This window comes from Macrotis lagotis, chromosome X (assembly GCF_037893015.1).
Source record: "Macrotis lagotis isolate mMagLag1 chromosome X, bilby.v1.9.chrom.fasta, whole genome shotgun sequence".
NCBI classification, from domain to species: Eukaryota; Metazoa; Chordata; class Mammalia; order Peramelemorphia; family Peramelidae; genus Macrotis; species Macrotis lagotis.
This window is the reverse complement of record NC_133666.1, coordinates 282,650,311-282,658,360: the sequence shown is the minus strand read 5'-3', so window position 1 is coordinate 282,658,360 and position 8,050 is coordinate 282,650,311. Positions and strand designations below refer to the sequence as shown.

The 8,050-nt window shown below is 39.9% G+C and overlaps 1 pseudogene; it reads right to left on the bottom strand.

Moving 5' to 3' along the window:
- Nucleotides 1-2,550: 2,550 nt before the first annotated feature.
- On the bottom strand, nucleotides 2,551-3,747 carry LOC141502472 (CXXC-type zinc finger protein 1-like; annotated as a pseudogene).
- Nucleotides 3,748-8,050: the final 4,303 nt, after the last annotated feature.

Here is an 8,050-nt window from a genome sequence, read left to right as displayed (position 1 = left end):
GGAATTGTAAAACTCAAATAATATCTTTAATAAAAATAAATTTAAAAAATTTTTTTAATTTTTTTTGAATTAAGGCAGTGGGGTTAAGACTTGCCCAAGGTCACACACCTAGTGTCTGAGGTCAAATTTGAATTCAGGTCCTCCTGACTCCAGAGCTAGTGCTTTATCCACTACACCACATAGTTGCCCCCTTTCTAAAAAAAATTTGATGCGAAGCTTATTGTGAACAAACTTCAGGATTGGAGTCACAGTCCCAGGTCCCACCAAATTCTCCTTTGAAGTCCTCTGTCTCCCTGATCCAAGTTCTAGAGTGGTGTGGGATAGATAGTGCTGAACCCAGAAGACAGGAAGGGTTGGTGAGAGCAAGCAGACCTTCACCTTTCACAAAAGGCAGAGGAAAAGAGCAGGAGAGGGACAGACACATGAAGGAGAAGGGAGAATAAGGAGCCAAAAGCGGGGGGGGGGGGGGGGCACTATGAGAGATAATGGAGCAGAATGGCAAGTCAGCAAAAAGGAGAAAGACATCACAGAAAGATTAGATGCAAAGATGGAACAAATCCATGAATGGATTCATTTATAGTCAGAGAGACAACGGAAGCAGAAGCTAGGGACCAACATTGTCCCAGCTATGGAAGAGAGACAGAGAAGCCGCAAGAACCAATTCCTATCCCAAAGTTGGGGCAGAGGTAGAGTCAAAAGGGACAGGGGTTGAACCTCCTAAGGGAACCAGTGTACAACTCCTTAGTGTTGCTCAGTGCTCAGCAATGGTACACAGGTCTGTGGTAAAGGGGTCACAATGGATGTTTGCTGTACCATAAGAGCCCACAGATCAGCCCATTTGGTCATAGCCATTAGCATGTTTTGCTCCTGCTCAAAGAGCTCATCCAGTTGGTACCGCTATATGAAAAAAAGGTAGCAAAGTGGCTCTGGAGTTCTCTATGTAGACAGGCATTTCTCCCCAAACCTCAAGTCTCTTTCTTTTATAAGATTTGTTTTGTTTTGTTGGAGGGAGGAGGAATTTTCATAAAATAATTTGCATACCACCTCTCCACTCCTGTAAGGATTGTACACTTCCACCTCTCTCTCAGACTCCCATCTTTCACTTCCCCAGCCATGCCACCCATTCCCTCTCATTATATGACTTGAATCCCTCTGGAGGTTGTTCCCAATTCCCTCCCCCAGTTTCAACTCAGAGCATTTCTTTGGCTATTCCCCATATCTGGCACTCTCTCCCTCTGCATCTCCACTTCCTTGATTCCTTGGCTCCCTTCAAGACTCAGCTAAAGGTTCTCCTTCCGAAGGAATACTTTCCAGATACCCCTTCACCTTAGAGCCCTCCCTCAGACACACACCCCATGGATCCTGTGTAGTTTGTTTGAAGAACTGTTCACACCCTGCCTGTTTGCACACTCCACAAGGCTGAGCACTCCTGGGGAACAGGATGTCTTTGACTTTCTCTGTATCCCTAAAGCTCCTCTCAGAACCAGTCACACAAACAATGTTTCATAAACACTTATTGACTGACTTCAGACTAAGCATCTAATCTTGGGATCTCCCTAGTAACTATGAATTTGCCCCCCTCAGCTCTAAAGGGAGCCCCCCCACCCTCATTTGATTTCTTTTCCTGCTGCCTGGGCTTCAGGCCTTTTTCCTATGGGCTGCCTGCAGGGCAGTGAGTGTATCTCATGTCCTGACTCTGACCTTCCCATTCCTAGAGTACTGGATCAATGAAGAAAGCCATTTTCTCTATCCAGGAACTAAAACCTCTTAGAGAGGTTTTAGACCTTCATGCGGGTTGCTCAAGCCTCCCTTCTGCTCAAAACTCATATGAGCTCAGGGAGAAAATCTGGGTCAAAACAGTAGACCCACATAACTTGCACAGATTCCTTGTCTACCTAAGGTTGCTGAAGCTTCTCTCAGCCCTAGTGCTGATTACCCTATAGTTTGGGCAGGTGGAGGAGACCTCCTATCAGGTCAAACACATCCTGTAATGGGGCAGTCACACATTTCATTTACTATGGTTTTGAGTTCAATATTTTTGGTTTGTGGTACATACCATAGATACCATACCATTTCTACTCTTGTAGAAGAGTCAAGTTGGTCTGTCTGATCTACAGGGTGGGGGGGGGCATAGATTCTGGCTTTCAATTCTGGCATATCAATGCTCCCTGTCCCTCAATGTCACCTTGAGGTTGATAGGATAGACACAGAAGATCTATAGATCTGTGTCCAAGCTTTCTCCCTCTTTACTTTCCTCATCTTCCCAAACCATCCATTACTTTCCCCTGAGGATGAAAACCAATTCCAGGAAACCTCCTTAGAATTCCTCTTTATGTATCTCGCAGCTGCACTTCCTTACTATATCCTTTGGATCTGCTCAAGAAAATTATTTTCATGTTTTTCAGCAATATATGAGTTTTGCTGCCACTGCTGAACTCCCTGGTACAGGATCTCATAAAGTGTTTGGCAGCCAGTTTCATGCCACAGACATCAAATCAGAACTTGAAGCCTAACTGGGCAAGCTGTATACGGGGGGGGGCCTAGGCACTGGGTCAAGAAGACTAATCCTTAGATGTGTTTCTACTTATTTTATACCTTTGCATCTGAGGGTGATCCTAATGCTTTTTCTTTTCTGACTTCTCCTGCTGTCTTGGCACAATTTGCTTTCACCACACCTTTCAAAAGTACAGAGTTCAAAAGTACATCCTCAGGGTCAGTCAGCCAAGGTAATTTATGATCATCAAAGGCATGTATGCAGAAATTCTGATAGACCTCAAGGTTCAAAGTCAAGTCTTTATCACAAAGTGCCTCAAGTGTGGCCATGGCCAAATGTGGAGCCATTGTGTTTCCTTTAACCATCTGGAAATGGTCTGCTTGTATCTGAAGAAGTTCCTATAAATCTGGTGCCAGACACAGAGGAAGGAAAATATTTACAGGATTCCTGGCTTTTGACTTGAAAATGGTACAGATGGCACTCTTCTTGGGGCCCCCAAATTTCTTCATATTATGGCAGAATTAACAGGCCATAATCCTCAATCTCTGGGTAGACTCACATTCACCCCACACAAGCTGAGAGTTTGATCTGCTGGTTCATCAGCTCCCATACAGGATCAGGTGCTGAAGGAGATGGGCCTTGTAGGAAGAGGTGAAGCCCTTGGGGATGATCATGGGCCCACTCCTCATAGGATCTCCAAGGATATATGAGGCTACCTTCCTAGGTGGGTTGGCTATATCATCCTTAGGCTCAGCCTCATCTTTTCCCTCTTGTTCTCAGTATGGTGAGGGTGTGTGTGTGTGTGTGTGTGTGTGTGTGTGTGTGTGTGTGTGTGTGCCTGCATGTGTTGCTATCAGATCTCCAGCTTTGGCTCCTTCTGGCATTGCAAGCAGAACCACTCTTGGATGACCTTTGCCAACTTCTCTGTGATCTTGATGCAGTTAGTCTTCTGCAGTCAACTTGAAACCACTTGGTGCAATTGTCACAGCCAATCATGAAGTACTTGATATTAGGCTTGTAGCAAACATAGTAAAAGAGTGAATTCTCCCTGTTCTCAAACTTTGATTTTCTTCCTCCAGTAATGCCTCCAGGTTCTTGATGTGAAAAGTTATCATTTTTTCCTGTAGGAAGCCTCCAGGCTCCTCTCAGACTTCTGCCTCCTCTCTCCATCCCTGACCCTATCCACCATTACCCCAGATTGGCAACAGTACCCCAATTTAAACAGGAAACATTTACTAAGCAAGTAGATAAAAGCAAATTAATCACAGCATATTTGAAGGTAAAAGTAGCAATAAATGGAAGGTAGTGCTCCATTCATAACCTGAACCACACGCTCCCACCAATGTATGTAAAATTCATGTTCAGAGAATAAGGGGAGAGAGGAGTGAGGGTACAAACTATCAAAGATGTAGAAGTTACACACATGAGCAAAGATTTGCCTCATGATTCTGGACTTCGGGCATGGGCACTAACTCTCTCTTTTAAGGATAATCTACAACATGTCACCAATTCTTATTTGTAAAGGTCTCTGCTTTCCTGCTGAGTGAGGTGATTTCTCTGCTACTTTTAAGTTCTTGTGTAGAACAAGTGTTAACTCATTTAGCTAATAGCATCTCTGATCCTGGGATGTATAAGGGATAAGTACTGAAGAAGTATAACACTCTTTTAGTGAAAAGCAGATTCCTTTCATCCTGGGAATCCATATTTTGCTACCCTTTAACTTCACATATTTTTTTTTTCTAAGTCATACAGGATAGTAAAGGATGAAAACAACACTTTGAAGGATTTTTCCAACACTTCCTCAACTTCTGAATGGCACCAGAGAGCAAAACAGCCCTTCCAGATAACCAGTTCTCCACCTTTGGGAGAAGATATTTCTTTCCTCCAATCAGTTCTCTCAAAACTTTTGAAAAGTATGTGTATATATGAGGATAATAATAATAGACTCCCCTTTCAAAGGCTTATTATGATCATCAAATCAAATTATAGATGTATCTATTTCAATAATCCTTTCAAGTGAGTTTTATTATTGAGAAAATATGTAGAAATAGATGGTAGATATAGATAGATAGATCTCATTTGATCATGTCAAGAGCACTTTGAAGATGTCTTATTATTCCCATTTTACTAGTGAGGAAACTAAAGTTGAAAGAAGTGAGATGACTTAATTAACTTCACACATTTCTGAACTACTGCAAAATCTTATCCTCCAAGGCTCCACACTCCTCCACAGACATCCACTTTCCCTCTTCTGTCGCAGCTTAACTCATAAACTTCTGCCTGCCTGAATGTGATCCAATTTGCAACACTCCAGAGAGCTTAACTCCATATTGGGTACCTAGACCTGTGGTAGTCACTGGGATGCAGCTGGCAATTTTTACCCTCACCCAAGCCAGGACCTATATGCTGTCAGAAACCAAAGGCAATACCATGAATCTTCAATTATTTTCAACTGTAAGAAGTTCCTTGTGACAGGTACCTTTGCTTTTTCTCTTCTTGTCTTGCTGACTTCACTCCTTGAGGGGCCCTTTGCTGCAGGTGAGTGGCATGATCATTAGCATCATTTGTGGGGCAGCTAAAGTGGCACAGTGGATAGAGCACCAGCCCTGGAGTCAGGAATACCTGGGTTCAAATCCAGCCTCAGACACTTAATAATTACCTAGCTATATGGCCTTGGGCAAGTCTTAACCCCACTGCCTTGCCAAAAAAAAAAAAAAAAAAAAGAACATTTGTGCCAATCTTTTGCTGCCGAGGGGATGGGGAAAAGACAACAAATAATTGTGGATAGCTATATCAGGATTGTGTCTTCCCTATACAATTGCCTACCTTACTCCACAGTGCTTAACTCTTAACTGTTATTTATAGGCTTAGCAGGTGATAGGATACAAATACTGTTCATGCTCCCTGTTTCTCTCAGGTAATCCTGGAAGAACAGTAAACCAATCTGTCCAATAAATATTTGTTGAAAGATAAATAAGAGCTACCACCTCTAAGTCACCCATTTAGTCACATATATATCTACTAAATTTTGTTCTACAGATTTCCACATTTTGTAATTGTCTTTTCCATGATGAAATTTCAATAATATCAATATTTTCTTGCAAAATATTAAATATGGGGACAGCTGAGTGGTGCAGTGGATAAAGCACCGGCCCTGGAGTCAGGAGTACCTGGGTTCAAATCCAGTGTCAGACACTTAATAATTACCTAGCTGTGTGGCCTTGGGCAAGCCACTTAACCCCATTTGCCTTGCAAAAAAAAAAACCTAAAAAAATATATTAAATATGATCTGATGCATGTGACACAAATATGTTGTACATCTGACTTTCAGAGGGAGAATATGAAAATAAACTGAATCTCCTCCATTTTACTCCAAAATGTCCCTGACTCCCTTTTATCCAAGTGATAATTCCATACCCTATCATCTGGTCCAGTATGCTTGTATTCCATAAATATATTCAAACCCAATTCATTTTACTTCAACAAACAAAATGAAGCAAAACAAAAATATGTTCTGAGAGAAGATTTGAGTTGAGAAACAGATCAATATAGTCATTCATTCTATTTACTTGAGGGTCAGTCAGTTTTCTTTCTAAAATACCTGTTATCTAATTAAGATGATTGAGAGCTCCTTGAAAAATTATACAGTTTGTCTCAGCCCCTTGCCACCTCCTTTTGCAACCTTATCTAAACTTTTATGCAGGGACACTAGGATTCTTTCACAGATGTTTACTTGGACATGAGAACATCTCCTGGGGTGTAGGAAGCTGAGGAATTTCATTTAGGATCAGTGCTTGAGAAATAATATGTGCTATCATGGAAGGATTATCAGTAAAAGAGTTGTGTTTTTTTTTATTACTTACTAGGTCCCTGCCATGGTGCTAAGTACTGAGAAAAGTAAGAACAATATGAAATCCCTGACTGTAAAGGGCTAACATTCTAATGAGGGAGACAACAGAATTTTTTTTAATGCACACTAGATGTAAAATGGAAAAAAAAATGGGAAAGTATGGGAGAAGATCCTTCTGGAGAAAATTTAATTCAATCTGGCTTCTTTTTTTAAAAAAAAAAAGTTTTAATATTAATTTTTTTAAACTTGGAGTACCAAATTCTCTCACCTCTTCTCATCACTACCCCTCACTGAGAAAGTAAGTTATTTGATATAGATTAAAAGTATGTAGACATGCAAAATATTAACAAAATAGCCATGTTGTGGAAGTAAACCTAGCACCTCCCTCCAAAGAGAGGGAGAAAGAGAGAGAGAGAAACAGAGACAAAGACAGAGACAGAGACAGAGACAGAGACAGAGACAGAGACAGAGACAGAGACAGAGACAGAGACAGAGACAGAGAAACCTCAAGAAAAATAAAGTAAAAGGGGAAAAGAAGCATGCTTCAATCTGTATTCGGACACCATAAATTCTGTCTTTGGGGATGGAGAGTATTCTTTATCATAAGGCATTGCTGAGAAAAGAAATTTATTCTTAGCTGATCATGCTGCAATAATATTGTTACTTTGTATTTAATGCATTTCTCATTGTATCTATTCTTGTAAATCTTTCTAGGTTTTATTCCATCATATCAAATAAGACAGTTTGTTCAGCCATTCCCCAACTGATGCACATGCCCACAATTTCAAGTACCTTGGCACCAGAAAAAAAACTGTTATAAATATCCATATATATATATATATTATATATATATAATATATATATATATATATATATATATATGTGTGTATATGTATATTCTTTCTTGTTTTTCATCTTTTCTGGAATGTAGACCTGGTAGTGGCATTCCTAGGTCAAAGAGTAGCATGCTTCTATGGCCCTTTGAGCACATTTCCAAATTGCTGTACTGAATTGTTGAATTATTACACAACCCCTCCAACAGTGCATTAATATCTCATTTTCCCCACATCCCCTTGAACATTTGTCATTTTCACTTTCTGTCTTATTAACCAATCTAATAGGTACAAGGTACAGAATTTTTCTAATTCACATTTTTCCAATCAACATGAGTTAAGACATTTTTAAAAATATGTTCATAGCATTAATAACCTCATCTGAAAACTGCTCATATATTTTGGTCTTTAATCATTTGGGAAATAACACATTTTTTTAATAATTCAAACTGATTTTCAGAAGAAGCCAGGGAGACCAAGAAGCAGAGAAGAAGACCACCATTGTAGTAATGGTAGAACAGCTGACTCAAAATCAGGAAATGGAGGATTTCTTGAAAAGAAAATCTAGTAAATTAGTATCAACAAATAGCATATGTGGGTTAGAGTAAAGTATAAGGAGACTAGAAAAGTCAAAAGGGGACAGGTTGTGACATGCTTTAAAAGTTAAACAGAAAATTTTATATTTGATCTTAGAAGTAATAGAACCACAGTGGTTCCTCTACAATTTATTTTGGCAGTTAAGTGAAGGATGGATTGAGTGGAAAGCTATATGAGGCAGAAAATTCAATCAGAATTTTAAATCACTATCCTAATTAATGACATCAATTGCACAAGACCAATGATATATTCCCCTGACAAATCATCCTAAAGATA